We start from the raw sequence: 16,979 nt of genomic DNA, 5'->3' as shown, positions 1-16,979 counted from the left end.
AGTCCATTCTTACCTACTGTAGAGAAGTGAATGAGAGGGCAGAGACAGGTAGGCAGCAATGGTCTACTTATGGAGCTTGCGCTAATGGACAGAAGCATAACAGTGGTGAAGAAATACCCCCGGCTTATGACTAACATTATAATTTTTTTAGAATCTGTATAGTTTATTAGATTATGGTCATACATTACCTTTTCTCATTTTTAACTTTTGAAATAATTTGTTATTAAGCATGAAAGCCAAAGAAAAAGACCATAGTATTGAATATTACTGATTCATATGAAATGGCCATAACTTCATGGAAAATTGGTGATCTTTAATAACTTTCTAAGATATGATCCTTGGCAATTATAATAAGACTAACATTTGAAATGTATTTTACGTTAACACTTTAATTCCGTAGGCACTTAGATAGAAGCCAAAATGGAGAAATTACCCATTTTTATTGAAAAATGATTGCTTATTATGACTAAATTTGGGAGCTCTGCATTATTTACCTACTGTGATAAACAGACATTAAAATGGTTATTGCTAAAAGAAGGGCTTAGCTTCAATTTTCTCTCCTCTAAACATAACAGAATATATTGAGCATGAAGAAATGTTTTGAGCTCAGTGGGAACCTACATTGATAGTACCAGTTTTTCAAGTTGAAAACAAAGTGGTTTTATAATGTCTTTGGCATTTTATGTTACTTTAGTGTTCAAAGATTTTTACCATCCATAATTGAGATCACCACTTATGCAAAGTATCATAGTGGATGATCAATAAAGCGATCAGTATAATGTAAATTCTAGGGAGTAGATGGGGAGTTTGCTGACACATGGCTATGGCATGCTACCTCAGTTTTACTCTTTCAGAAGAAGTGGTCCCTTTATGCTGACTCTGCTGTTTCTTACCATTTTCTGTGTCCTACAGTTCCTTGTGGATCTCTACTGGACTTTATTTCTCTGTTAGATGGTTTTCACTAGGTAAATCTTTCCATGTCATCACATCTAGTTCTTTCTAGCCCTAGTTCAAGTCCATGTGTGAGTCTCATCAATACTTTCTGTGATCCTCATTACATTGATCAGAAACAAGCGGATTTTGAATAATCGTCTTTGAACTTGCCTCCACCACTGCCCTGAATTATTACAGAATGGTGAACTATCTCATTCTGGGAAGATATGATACTAATGCTTATCCTAATCTGATTTCTAATGTGAATAAAGTAGAAAACAACATGTCTACTTGCCAACCATGACCGATTGACTACTAGATGAAAGACTCTGGAATTTCTGCTGAACTCCACTGAATTAAGAGATTTTTTACCAGATTATGAAAAAAAAAATTCTAGAGAAAATCACTTGTTTAAGAGCACGATAAATCTAATTATTGGTATTTTAGGCTCTAGGGATGATTGCACTGTTTAAAGTTAGGTAGATTAATGTAGCCACTACATTAACCCATTTGACTAAGAAAATGAGTTATTTATAAATTGTTTCAGGAAAACAATTCCAGAAGTTGAAGTAAAAATACTAAGTGATGTGTATTGTGGCCTCTCTAATGTAGGCTGCCCATTTTTCTGGATCTGGGTTTGGGCATTGAAGCAGGAGAATCATAAATGTTGCAGTGACCTCTAGGGTGACTCAGAACCATGGACATAAGGCCAGCATCTTTTGGTAGGATGTATTCCACCAGAAAGGATCTCGGATGCTTGCCTGTGTTCAGAACAATGGAAAAATGTGTCTTCAGTCCACAGTCTGTGGTTGAGGCTGTTTTGAATCTAATCTTCTCCATGGACCATGAGTAACATTGGAGCAATCTTTGTAGGATATATATCCATGTTGATTTACCTATAACAAATACTATGGTGCAGTGTGGTTAGTATACTTACAAGTAGGGGGATAAGTATCAGCTTGATGTGCTCTTGGGCAGTGTGTTTATTAAAGCCTTCATAGGTCAAAAAAAATTGTCCTCTGGCCTCTGACATTTTAGTCATAAACTTGCTTATAAGAGTCCAAGTGAACTGAACTCACAATCATCTGCTGATAGTAGTAATAGGCTAAGAATTAGAATGCACTGCTAGGCTAAGAATTAGAATGCAAAGGATGAGAGGGTAAAAGAGAAAGTGGGGATTCACAAATTTTAAAGGGAAATATGTGTTATTCTTTGATGAATTTTATAATACCCAATGATATGATGCAAATGATTGCAACCCTATTGTCTTAGAACTTTTTAGATTATTTTATTTAATTTTTCCAGCAATCATATGTTATATGTACTGTGTTACTTCCCCCATATTATAGATGAAGTCACACAGGTCTAGCAAAGCTAAGCAAGATATCTAAAGTTTCACAGATTATGAAGAGCAAAGAAGCATACTGAATTCAGGACGGGCTGACTCCAAAATCCATGTCCCATACATTACCCTCCTTGGCATTTGCATTGTTTCCTAGAAGCTTTGTGCTAGAATCATAGAACTAGACTTTGAGCCCGGCTCTGATTCTTCCAACTCTTCGATGTTCTGCAAATTGCTTTATCTCTAAGTCTCAGTTTTCTTACCTGTACAATGGGGATACTGGTAGCTATTTCAGATGCCATCGTGAGAAGTACGTGAGAGTATGTGGAAAGTGATCAGCAAGGGCTTAGAACATGATTAAGCACTCAACATGTGGTAGTCAAAAAAGAAAGAAGAAAATATAAGATTGATGCTAGAATACAAGAAGCGCATCATTTAGAGGGACTCTGTAGCAGTATTTCCCTGAAATAAATATTGCTGCCTAATTTTATCTCACAAATCTGATATTCACACCTTTTTTTGGAATACCATATTTATTTTAAATGTTATTAGGCCAGCCATGGTGGCTCATGCCTATAATCCCAGTACTTTGGGAGCCTCAGGCAGGAGGATCACTTGAGCCCAAGAACTGAAACCAGCCTGAGGGACATAGTAAGACTCTGTTTCTACAAAAATAATTTTAAGTAGCCAGGTGTGGTGGCATGTGCCTGCAAGTCCCAGCTATTTAGGAGTCTAAAGTGGGAAGATTGCTTGAACCTAGGAATTATAGATTTTAATGAACTATGATTGTGCCACTGTACTCCAACCTAGGCAACAGAGCAAAGCACTGTCTGTAAAAAAATAAATAATATTATGTTTGACTTCATATGGAATTATGTTTTTGGCCTCAGAGCATGCAGAAAATCAGAAGACACTCTAGCCTCTGTAACATTGAGCCCTTTTGTATTTTCCGTTGTGGCAGGTCTTTGAGTACAGTTAGACATTAAGCGCTAAAAGATGGAGTGAGCCATTGTGATAGGACAAAGGATGTGCTCTGCTTTCTACATGAGCAGGGAAAATAAGACTTTGATGTTAATAATTATAAAATATCTTTATATCAATAACATTTATGTAAAAATATGTGGTTTTAGTATTTGAATTTTGAGGCAAATTTAGATATGAAAATATTTGAAGTAGTGATTTTTTTTTAATTTATGAAGAAAAGAGGTTTAAGTGGCTCACAGTTCTGCAGGCTGTACAGGAAGCATGGCAGCTTCTGCTTCTGAGGAGGTTTGAGAAAACTTAACAATCATGGAGGAAGGCAAAGAGGGAATGAGGCGTCTCACATAGTGGGAGCAGAAACAAGGGCGTGAATATTTTTCTTAAGGTAATATTGAAAATACTTCATAATCTATTGAGAACTACATATTTGTCAATCATTCTCATTAACCAATTTTACTGACCATGAATATCGTTCTACTTCACCAAGCTTATATCTGTAACATATATTTTTTCTTACATTTGAACACTCATGTCATTTTAACAGCTTACAGTACTTTTCCTTCTAGAAAAAAAAAAAAGAAAATTCCAAAAAGCCATTTTTACTTGGTTAAATCAAGGTTTTTGGAAGAAATGTCTACTTTTAAGACTTCTTTACACAAGTCTCTTTTTAGTTAAAAAGATTTCAATCATCAGACAATATGACAATTTTGCCACTGTGTAAAATGTGAAAACTGTAATTAACATAAAGCATTTCACAAAAGTGTGTGACAATATAAATATCACTTGGGCAATCAAATCATGAAATCCTGTAGGAGAAAGAGGGGAAAAAAAACACTTGGCATTCCATCTTCATAAGAACCGTGAAATGTCTTTAATAATTTGGTATTTCTATAGCTCTGCTGGAATGAATACAAACAACTATAATTGTCCAATAATTTTCATAACATCTTAAATTAATTATACAAATATTTCCCTAGCTTTACTCTTTTCACCTACATTATAAATATATTCTCTAGGGCATCATTTTAAAATGGCAGTCTTTAGTCCAACAGTGATACCTAATTATATATTGCCATTTGAACAAACATTTACTTTCTATCTTTCCATCCAAGTAGACATATTTTAATGAAAGTGTATTAAAAATTAAATAGATTACATGTATAAGGATATTCCTATATCTCAATATTTAAACTGTGAAAGAAAATAGAACCTTGGGACCCCGAAGTCACTATGCCCAAGGGAAAGTTAAGCCTGGGAATTGAGTCTCACAATACTGTTTTTCTTTTGTTCCTAAACAGATAGCTGTAATTTCACAACCCTATGTCATGACCTCATCCATAAGCCAGGTCCCCATGATGATAAAAAGTCACATATCTCCCCAGAAGGCCTCCTTCACCAATTGGTCACAAGGAAATTTCTTGCAAGCCCCTAAATCTTTCAGTATACGTATCCCCCCTATAAACCAGCCCTAAAATGAAGTTCTGTTGAATCTCAACATAACATTATCAATTACCAGCTTACGTTCACTGGGAGAGGACAAGAATAAGACCAGAAATCATCCCTCCACCTACACTGAGAAGAATGCATAATTGACTTTTTCCTCTACTCCCTCTTTTCACATGTAAAATATGGATTTACTGAGGTTAATCTGAGCCTCACCAGAATGCAACTATTTGCCTACCTTCCCTTCTTTTTCCCCGTCTTGCTTGCTCTTTCTCCTTTAAATACTGAAGTTCCCAAAACCCCCATTGGAGAAAGCACAGGTCACAGGTGCTCTTGTAGCTTGCCTTTTATTCTGGGCATGTCCTCAAACTTGGCTAAATAAACCTCTATTTATTGAGACCTGCCTTGGTCAGTTTTTTTGGCCAAGCTTAAGGCATAATAAAAGTTATTGAGAATCAAAAGTTGCATACCATGTGCTATTTAGAAAAGAAGCCCATGATATACTTGGATCTAAGTATGGTGATACATATGTCACTGTAACAACTGATGGGAAAAGTGTATCTTTTATTCTTAGAATACAAGTATTAAGATATCTGCCAAAGGATCTATAAAACATCAAATTCATCATATACATTTACACTGGCAAACGACTGAAGTAACAAACGGAATAAATGAATTGATCTGATAATTTAGTATAAAAATATACTTCTGGATGTCTTGGCCTTAGTATACAATACAAAGCAATGATTTCTAGCTGCAGTATTTGGTGGTTTCCAATTGCCCCAGTTCCTTCTTTTCTACATATTTTATGTACAGCTGCTAGATGAACAGCATGGCTCTTGTAATTATCCTGATCAATATCTCTAAGGATCTTCTTATTGCCTACGTGATAAAAGCCTAAACTCTTCAGACTGACATTCAGACCTGCCATTTCAACAGCATTACCTCCGTTCTCTACCAGGCTCCTGTGTTGCCTTTAAACTGATCTTCTTGCTGAGTCTGGATCTGTGATTTTTCTACCTTTCGGACTTGAGCCAGCTTAAATCCTCTGTTTCTGACTCACCCAGGTGGTAATAAATTTGCCCCCTCAGAACTGCCACAACCTTCAGCCCTCACCTCTATTGATTTATGACTCATTCATTTTTCTTTTTGTTACGGTATTTTTTTAGAATCTCTGCCCATGATCACCTTCCAAATGTTAATCCCTAAAGGTGATGTCATATCATGGCAGAAGTAGGAGTAGCAAAGCGGCAGGAAGGTATTTGATGGTCTCTTCCTTCCCTACCCTGGCAGGGAATGACATTCTTGCATGGTGGGTGTAGATTGAGGGCAAAGTCTAGAACAGAATGGTTTTTGCTTCTTTTTCCTTCCCCACAGCACCAGCATGGAGCAGCATCATCCGAGTAAAATTGGCAAGGTGTTGTGGTTGACAGAGTGAAGGGCCGGGTACAGTTTTCCAGTGTCCTCTGGCCTCCTAAGTCATGTGTGGACAGTATCTAGAAATCCTCTCTAGCCCTGCGGAACAATCTTTGGTCACACCAACAGTACTAGCTGGAGACTCACAGTTTTCCTGTTGTAATGCCCAAGGAGGAGGTGATTGAGTGAATAGTATTATGACTAATGAGATTTTTATTGTGACTGAATGTTAGTGCTTATGTGGTTTTGTCAAAAAGACATATGTAAAGACAAAAATTCTTCAGGAAGGCAGGATTATTGGCCATACCTCCCTCCTCAAGATCATTTTAAGGAGGTATCAAAAGAGCACCCGTACTTACCACAGAATGCCTGGGAAAAGACCCATGGAAGAATTACTGCATCTTTACCAGTCTGTCTCAGAACAGGTGATAAAGCTGGAACAGACTTACCAAAGAATTCATGATGGTATATTCCAGCTCATAGCAACAAAAGGCAAATCCAAAATGTTTCCCACTCTCATCCACCTTCAGATTTTAAAAGGTCAATTTAAATTCACCATTCCACTAAGGGATGTACCTCTTTCCCCCAAAAAGAAAAAATATATATTTGATTAGAATACTGTATTTGTATTACTGAACATCTTAACTACAAAATCACCACCATGTTTGGGTATTTATTTCTTTCCTCTAAAAGCTCAAAACATACGACTGTGTAAGGATTTTAATTTAATCCTATTATAAGTAAGTATACTATATCTACCTTCCTAAGATTTCTTTGTCATTTTCTAATATTCCATTAAATTGGTATTTATTAGGGTTGTAGAAGGATAAACTTGTGAAAGCACAGCAAATAAAGAAATATTACAGTAAATACATTATCTGGAAAGATACTTTCAAGCTGTATAATAAATCTTAATTACACAGAAAAAAAGTAGGGTACATATTGCTATAGCCTCACTAAAAATGAATCATTTGTTTAGTCTCATTCTACTGAATGGTTTAAATACTCTATTCCTCATCTCGTAATTGTAGGAAATGGATCCCAACTTTTTACTTGCTTTTGAGTATATGAAGTAATTCGAATGGACAGAATATGTTCTCTCTACTTGCCTTGTCCACAGTATATAAAACTCAAAGTCAAATGATTAATTTTATTATTAAATATTATTCTGGTTCACTTAGTGCAACAATTTCTTTGATGTTCAGTTAACTGGTTTCTCCAAAATATTAGCATAAAGATAAATTTTTATTTTAACACAATAACATTAATATTTAAATTTTAGTTTTTACTTATTTTAATTTTCAAGATAGTAAATTTCATATAACTGTGATTCAATGATTAAAATAGAGGTTTTAAAGCATGGCACTCAAATTATTTGACATTTCTCCCATTAATAAGTGAGAATTGAGCTCTTCCTTTTTCAAATAGGGTAGTCTTGTGACTTCCTTATAACTAACAGCATATAGCAGAAGTGGAGCGCTGTGACTCTTGAGGCTGGGTGATAACAGGCTTTGCAGTATCTACCTTGTTTTTTGGAACCCTGTGCTTGGAGCCATCAGCTGCCTTGTAAAATGTCTGCCTGCCCTGAGGGAGCCAAGTTGCAAAGGGAGGACAAGTGTAGGTGCTCTGCTTGGCAGTTCTAGTCTTCAAGTCCTTCCAGCCCATGTGCTGGACATGTGAGTGAACCAGTTTTCAAATGATCCCTGTACTGAACCATGGAGCCACATCTGGGCTTGGAGTCTTCCCAGCGGAAGCTCCAGACATTGTGGAGGCAAGACAAACTCTCCCCAAACCTCCTCAAATTCCTTACCCACAGACTCTCTGAGCATAATAAGATCACCATTAATGCCATCGTTTAGAGTGGTTGCTGCACAGCAATAACAATTAGAATATTGGGTTTAACCTTACACTGATTTCTCAGTTTTTCATGTTAAAAAAAAAATCAGTTAGCACAGATTAGAGGAAAATAAAGAGACTAACATATGGCTTTTCTAATTTCTAACAAATGTTTTTATTCCTAAAATTGTATGTCACTGCTAAAATAATATAACTAAGGTCCTTACATTTGTAAAATAATTTTATTAACATACTTAGAATATATAATATTAAATATGATTGAAATGTTAAAAATATTTATTAATATATGAAAATAATCACCAGCAAGTAGGTACTGAGATCTTAGTATATTCATGATAGCCTATTTGATAAGTAAAATGTACATAAATTACAAGTGAAAATCATTTAATTTAAAAGGATATATCCCAAGTAGTATTTAATACAGAAATCTGACTGATCGGTCACTGATCATAACTACACCTGTGGTCTTTTTCATGACATAATCTGTCATCTTTGCTTAATATCTTTTCAATGTTTTCTCTGAAGGCCTACAGTTCAGTCAAATGGATAAATGGATTTTTATTGCTATGGTTCTGTACTACAGAATCTGTCACTGGGTAATTTTATTAAGGAATGGAATTGAAATTTTAAGAGAAATCAGCACAGAAAGGTGGGAGTCATTATAATACATGGTATTTACAGGCCATGGTCCAATCTAACATGCTTACTGTGTTTTTAATAATCATTGAAATGATAATATCCATTACTAGTAAAGGCATAGGGAAAACAGCCTGTCCAACCCCCACACAGATACATTGATAGCACACCCTTACAGTAAGCTTGGTATTATTTAGCAAGAGCCTTACAATTTTGCTTTCTTCCTTGACTTACAAGTCCACTTCTAGAAATATATTATAAGGGAATCATTACAACACAGGCAAAAATTTATCTACAGATTTATTTATTTTAAAGTATGTAATATTGAAGCATCGAAAGCAAACTTAACTGGTTTTCTGTTGCTGCTATAATAAATTACCACGAATTTAGAACTTTACAATTACACATATTTATTATCTTACAATTCTGCATGTCAGAAACCCAACATGGGTCTCAGTGGGCTAAAATCAAGTTGTCGGCATAAATGTCCTTTTGGAGGTTATGAAGGGATTCCATTTCCATATCTTTTCTAGTTTCTAGAGGGTAGTGTTTGACTTACAGCCCCCTTCCTACATCTACAAATCTCTTTTCCTCCCAGCCTGGAAGATTTTTCTACTGTTAAGGGGTCATGCAATTAGAATTGCATCCTCCTGGATATTCCAGGATACTTTCCCCATCTCAAGATTCCTAGCTTAATCACTCCTGGAAAGTCTCTTTTGTCCTGTGAGGTAACATATTCACAGGTTCCAATAATTATAGTGTGGCCATATTTAGAAGGCCATTATTTTGTCCACCACAAAAGCTGTAGGTATAAGAAATGAATATGAATTAAATAATTGGGATAATTGGTATTTTATATAGTCATAAATGCTATGTTTTATGCAGAATCATCATAATTAAATATTAAAGTATTAACTGCTAAGCATTTGTGATGGTTAATACTGAGTGTTAATTTATTTGGACTGAAGGATGCAAAGTATTGATCCTGGATGTGTCTGTGAGAGTATTGCCAAAGGAGATTAACATTTGTGTCAGTGGCTTGGGAAAGGCAGAACCACCATTAATCTGGTGGTCAGAATCTAATCAGCTGCCAGTATGGCTAAAATATAAGCAGATAGAAAAATGTGAAAAGAGAGACTGGCCTAGCCTCCCAGTCTATATGTTTCTGCGATGCTAAATACTTCTTGTCCTTGAACACTGGACTCCAAGTTCTTCAGTTTGGGGACTCAGACTAGCTCTCCTTACTCCTCAGCCTGCAGAAGGCCTATTGTGGGACTTTATGATCATGTAAGTTAAAACTTAATAAATTCCCATATGTATATAGAAATAATAAGTTATACTTAATAAATTATACTTAATATGTTATACTTAATAAATTCTCATATATATGGAAATTATATATACAAAAATTAAGTATTAATTCACATTGTATATATGGAGAGATATATATATATATATCCATTAGCTCTGTTCCTCTAAAGAACCCTAATACAGATTTTGGTACCAGGAGTGGTTCTAAAGGAACAGAATATTAAGGATGTAGTAATTTCATTGGTTTTGAGGTTTATGGGGTTGGCTGCTTAATATGACTGACCTCAAAATGCTAAGGACTCTACTTATAATAGTATGGAGAACACTGATAGTCCTTGGCAGGAACTGTTTAGATAGTTATGCAAAATAAATGCATTTGACACTTCTGATTCATTGCTCATAAGAGGCAAGGAGTTTAGTGACTCTATACATAATACCTTTGACCATATATAGAGAACCAAGGAACATAATAAAGCTGGTTGTTCCCTCCTAAGTTCAGTGGACAAAGTGAAGAAATAAAATGATGAACTCAGGTATTCTATCTCCTCACTTCAGAAGTAGATACTGAAGTGAGAGTCTTATTACTTGGAGAGAAAGAGCTAAAACTGTGGAAAAACAGACACGAGCTCTTATTATGTGAGTGGCTGACTTGCAATGAAAGGTGTATGCACAGCCTCACCAGGAGCCTACTGTTAAAGTGAGGGCATTAACTAGAAAAGAAAGGGACCCTGCAACTTGGAATGGGGACATGTGGAAGGACCCTGATGAAGCTGGGGACACTAAACTTGGAAACTCTGGTGAAACGTTTTTTGCCAGAAGAAACAGCTTCCCCATCCCCAGTAGTGACAACATCCTCTCCCCAACCCATGCTGACATCAGACTTTCTACCTTTATCTTAGGAGATAAACCCTGTGCCAACTAAGGCAACAGTGATGGCCTCCCCTGAGGAAGTTGCCTGGCAAGATAATGTTGATTATCCTCAGGAGCCACCCCGACACCCCTGTTTGCTTCAAGACCTATATCTAGACTAAAGTCCCAGTGGACCCCTGGAGGCAAGGTTGAGATTGTGACCCATGAGAAAGTGCACTACACTGGAAAACAACTGCTTGAATTTTCTAATTTATATAACCAGAAATCTAAAGAACGGTCATGGGAATGGATGATAAGGGTGTGGGCTAATGGTGGAAGGAACATAGGGTTGGATAAGGCTGAATTTATTGATTTGGGCCCACTAAGTAGGAACTCTGCATTTAATGTTGCAGCTCGGGGAGTTAAAATAGGTTCTAATAGTTTGTTTGCTTGGTTAACTGAAATATGTATCAAAAGATGGCCCACTGTGAGCGAGCTGGAAATGCCTGATCTCCCTTGGTTTACTGTAGAGGAAGGGATCCAAAGGCTTAGAGAGATTGGGATGGTGGAGTGGATTAGTCACTTCAGACCTACTCATCCCAGTTGGGAAGGTCCAAAAAATATACGCTTGACCAATGCCTTGTGAAATAGACTTATGAGGGCAGCAGTTGCGTCTTTGAAGAGTCCTGTAATTGCTTTTCTCTGTATGTGAGATCTAACAGTGGGAACTGCAGTCACTCAACTACAAAATTTAAATACAATGAGAATAATTGGATCCCGAGGTGGCAGGAGCCAGGTGGCAGCACTCAACCATCAAAGGCCAGATGGGTGTAGCTACTGTAGTGGACAACAGAGGCAAAGCAGCAATTAGAATAGTCTGACTCATGTAGAGCTCTGGCATTGGCTAATTAATCACGGTGTTCCTAGAAGTGAAATTGACAGGAAGTCAACTGCATTCCTTCTTAATTTAGATAAGCAGAAACTTCTAGGGTGAATGGACAAAAGATTAATTTGAATTACAAAAACAGAGAATCATGGCCCCTCAATCATTTTCCTAACTTGACCCAGTTTACAGGCCCAGAATCCCTTGAATAAACAAGAGTCCAGGTCCCCTTGAGGAAGGACCCCAATACATTACTGACAATTTATGCAGTGAATCTTTCTCCCATCCTTCCCCAAGGAGACTTCTGGCTTTTTACCAGGGTAACTGTGCAATGGGGAAAGAGAAATGATCAGACATTTTGGGGACTACTGGACATTGGCTGAGTTGATGTTGATTCCAGTTTATCTGAGTTGATCTGAGCTGATATTGATTCCAGGGGACCCAAAACATCACTGTGGTCCTCCAGTTAAAGTAGGGGCTTATGGAGATCAGATAATTAATGGAGTATTACCTCAGGTCTGACTTACAGTGGGTCCAGTGGGTCCCTGGACTCATCCTTTGGTCATTTCCCCAGTGTGAGAATGCATAATTGGCATAGACATATGTAGCAGCTGGCAGAACCCCCATATTTGCTCCCTAGCTGGTAGGGTGAGAGCCATTATGGTGAGAAAAGCCAAATGGAAGCCTTTATAGCTGCCTCTACCTAGAAAAATAGTGAATTAAAAACAATATTACATCCCTGGAGGGATTACATGGATTAGTGCTACAGTCAAGGACTTGAAAGAAGCAAGGATGGTGATTCCCACCACATCCCCATTCACCTCTCTTATTTGGTCTGTGCAGAGGACAGATGAATCTTGGAGAATGACAGTGAATTATCATAAGCTTAACCAAGTGGTGACTCCAATTGCAGCTGCTATACCAGATGTTTTTTCATTGCTGGAGCAAATTGACACATCTCCTGGTGCCTGATATGCAGCCATTGACTTGGCAAATACCTTTTTCTTTATTCCTGTTCATAAGGCCCACAAGAAGCAATTTGCCTTCAGCTGGCAAGGCCAGCAATATACCTTTACAGTCCTACCTCAGAGGTATATCACCTCTTTGGCTTTGTGTCATAATCTTATTCAGAGACCTCAATCATTTTTTGCTTCCACAAGTTATCACACTGGTTCACTACACTGATGACATTATACTGATTGGATCCAGTGAGCAAGAAGAAGTAAACACACAAGACTTATTGGTGAGACATTTGCATGCCAGAGGATAGGAAATAAATATGACTAAAATTCAGGGACCTTCTACCTCAGTAAAATGTCCAGAGATTTGGTGTTGTGGCACCTGCTGAGATATTCCTTCTAAGGTGAAGGATTAAGTTGCTGCATTTGGCCCCTCCTATAACCAAGAAAGAGGCACAACACCCAGTGGGCCTATTTGGATTTTGGAGGCAACACATTCCTCATTTGGGTGTGTTACACCAGCCCATTTATTGAGTGACCCAAAGGCTGCCAGTTTTGAGTTTGGTCCAGAACAGGAGAAGGCTGTGCAACAAGCCCAGGCTGCTGTGCAAGCTTCTTTGCCACTTGGGCCATATGACCCAACAGATCAAATGCTGCTTGAAGTGTCAGTGGCAGATAGGGATGCTGTTTGGAGGCCTTGGCAGGCCCCCATAGGTGAATCACAGGGAAGGCCTCTAGGATTTTGGAACAAGGCCCTGCCATCTTCTGCAGACAACTACTCTCCTTTTGAGAGACAGCTCTTGGCCTGTTACTGGGCTTTGGTGGAAACTGAATGTTTGACTATGGGTCATCAAGTCACCATGTGACCTGAACTACCTATTATGAACTGGGTGCTTTCTGACCCATCTAGCCATAAAGTGGGTCATGCACAGCAGCATTCCGTCATCAAGTGGAAGTGGTATATATGTGATCCAGCTGGAGCAGGTCCTGAAGGCAAAAGCAAGTTACATGAGGAAATGCCCATGGTCTCCACTCCTTCCACCTTACCTCCTCTTGCTCAGTCTGCACTGATGGACTCAGGGGAAGTTCCTATGATAAAGTGACAGAGGAAGAGAAGACTAGGGCCTGTTTTACAGATGATTCTGCATGATATGCAGGCACCATCTGAAAGTGGATAGCCACAGCACTATAGCCCCTTCCTAGGATGTCCCTGAAGGATAGTGGTGAAGGGAAATCTTCCCAGTGGGCAGAACTTTGAGCAGGGCACCTGGTTGTGCACTTTGCATGGAAGGAGATATGGCCAGTTGTGTCTTTATATACTGATTCACGGGCTGTAGACAATGGTTTGGCTGAATGATCAGAGAGTTGGAAGAAGCATGATTGGAAAACTGGTGACATAGAAATTTGGGGAACAGGTATATGGATGGATTTCTCTGAGTGGTCAAAAACTGTAAAAATATTTGTATCCCATGAGAATGCTCACCAAGGGCTAACCTCAGCAGAGGAGGATTTTAATAATCAAGTGGATAGATCACCTGTTCTGTGGACACCACTCAACCTGTTTTCCCAGCCAACCCTGTCATCACCCAATGGGCCCATGAACAAAGTGGCCATGGTGATAGTAATATAGGTTACACATGGGCTCAGCAACATGGACTTTCTCTTACCATGGCTGATCTGGCTATGGCCACTGCTGAGTGCCCAATTTGCCAGCAGCAGAGACCAACACTGAGCCCTCAATATGGCACCATTTCTCAGGGTCATCAGCCAGCTACCTGGTGGCAGGTTGATTATATTGGACCTCTTCCATCATAGAAAGGGCAGAGGTTTGTCCTCCCTGGAATAGACACTTACTCTGGACATAGGTTTGCCTATCCTGCATGCAGTGCTTCTGCCAAGACTACCATCTGGACTCATGGAATGCCTTATCCACCATCATGGTATTCCACACAGTACTGCCCTCTGACTGAAGCACTCACTTTATAGCTAAAGAAGTGCAGCAGTGGGCTCAGGTTCATGGAATTCACTGGTCTTACCATGTTCTCCATCATCCTGAAGCAGTTGGATTGATAGAATGGTGGGATGGCCTTATGAAGTCACAATTACAACATTAATTAGGTGATAAAACTTTGCAGGGCTGGAGCAAAGTTCTCCAGAAGGCTGTGTATGCTCCAATATATGCTACTGTTTCTCTCTTAGCTAGGATTCATGGGTCCAGGATTCAAGGGGTGGAAGTGGAAGTGGCACCACTCACCATCACCCTTAGTGATCCACTAGCAAAATTTTTGCTTCCTGTTCCCAAGACATTAAATTCTACTGGCCTAAAGGTCTTAGTTCCAGAGGGAGGAATGCTGCCACCAAGAGACACAGCAAAGATCTCATTAAACTGGAAGTTAAGATTCCCACGTGGACTCTTTGGGCTTCTCTTACTTTTAAGTCAACACACTAAGAAGGGAGTTATGGTATTGGCTCTGGTGATTGACCTGACTACCAAGATGAAATCAGTCTACTACTCCATAATGGAGGTAAGGAAGATTATGCATGGAATACAGGAGATCCATTAGGGTGTCTCTTAGTATTACCATATCCTGTGAGTAAGGTCAATGGAAACTACAATAGCCCAATCCAGACAGAACTACAAATTACCCTGACCCTTCAGGAATGAAGTTTTGGGTCACTCTACCAGGAACTCACACACACACACATACCCTGTTGAGGTGCTTGCTGAAGACAAAGGGAATACAGAATGGGCAGTAGAAAAAGGTAGTCATCAATACCAGCTACAACCATGTGACCAGCTGCAGCTATGGGGACTGTAATTGTCATGAATATTTCCTCCTTTTGTTAAACACGTTTGTGCATGTATACACTTATACTAAGAAAATATCTTTATTTTATTTCCTTTCTCCTTTATCATGTGACATAAGATTTTTTGATTTCACATCAGCATTTAAGTATTGTTAACTTTATGTAATAGTTTTTGGGTTGAGGATTGGTGCGTTTTCATTTGTATGAAGGACGGTTGTATTATGTTAGGTGTAATTATAACCTTATTATTGTCTTTATTTAAAGATTATATATGATTTCAGGATTTGTATATGGGTTCAAGTTGACAAGGGGTAGACTTGTGATGGTTACTAATGAGTGTCAACTCAATTGGATTGAAGGATACAAATTATTGATCCCAGGTGTGAGGGTGTCACCAAAGGAGATTAACATTTGAGTCAGTGGGCTGGGAAAGGCAGACCTATGGGGATTCACTTAGGGTGGTGGAAAAAATATTAAGAGAAAAATATTAGAGAATGTTATAGAACATAGTATCACACCCTTTTGGAAGACCTAAGGGTTTTTTTCTATAGTTATTGACTGAAGGCAGCCAGAGTCTCTTTGCACGAGCCAGAGAGATTAGGGCACAAATACAAAGGAATGTGAGTAGTTTACCTAGCTAGCTTATTTACTCATGTGGTCTTAAAACCAACCTTTGAGCTGGATGACCCTCTCAGGGGGAGGTTGACCAAGGATATTACCCACTAATGGTGTTTGCTTTGGGCATTGGAACCTGTCCTTTAATCTTTAACCTCTAGTGGTGTTGACTCAAAGTTTTTGTCATTTAATGTGTACTGAATAAAGGCCAAGGAGGCCAGCGTGTGAAGGCCAGTGATCCCAACTGTTTACAACACTCTCCAGGGTGCCTATAAGCCACTTGGACACACTCAGTAGAACTGGCAAAGCATAATATCCATGTGTCAGTGTATTTTATTCACCTGTCACTGAGTCAGGGTCTGCAGGACAGACTCCTACAGGTGATGACCCTGACAGAGACCCACCCTTAATCTGGGTGGGCACAATCTCAACAGGGGCCAGCATGGCTAGAATATAAGCAGACAGAAAAATGTGAAAGGAGAGACTGGCCTAGCCTCCCAGGCTACATCCCTCTCCCGTGCTGAATGATTCCTGCCCTTGAACGTTGGACTCCAGGTTCTTCAGTTTTGGGACTTGGACTGGCTCTCCCTGCTCCTCAGCTTGCTGACAGCCTATTTTGGGACCTTGTGATCATGTGAATTCATACTTAACAGACTCCCATGTAGATATAATATACATAATATATAATATATAAACTCTCATATATAAAATATATATAATATATACATTCCACTAGTTCTCTCCCTGTAGAGAGCCCTAAAACAGCATTGTTCTAAAAGTTTTACTTAGTTGACGTTTACTTAATTCTCCCAGAAACTCTATGATATAAGTGATTACCCCTCCTATTTTATAAAGAAGAAAACAAAGCACAAAGAGCTAAGTGATTTGCCTAAGATTACATAGTTGATAAATGGCAGAGCTTGAATTTTGAAACTAAATGTCTGGC

General features: G+C 38.5%; 1 pseudogene; it reads left to right on the top strand.

Moving 5' to 3' along the window:
• Nucleotides 1-15,429, top strand: part of LOC135268272 (uncharacterized) — a 42,110-nt pseudogene extending 26,681 nt beyond the window's left edge.
• Nucleotides 15,430-16,979: the final 1,550 nt, after the last annotated feature.

Source organism: Aotus nancymaae, unplaced genomic scaffold, assembly GCF_030222135.1.
Source record: "Aotus nancymaae isolate 86718 unplaced genomic scaffold, 86718_ANA_hifiasm-v0.15.2.pri h1tg000040l, whole genome shotgun sequence".
Taxonomy (NCBI): domain Eukaryota; kingdom Metazoa; phylum Chordata; class Mammalia; order Primates; family Aotidae; genus Aotus; species Aotus nancymaae.
The sequence above is the reverse complement of the archived record's forward strand: the minus strand, read 5'-3'. Positions and strand labels throughout refer to the sequence as shown.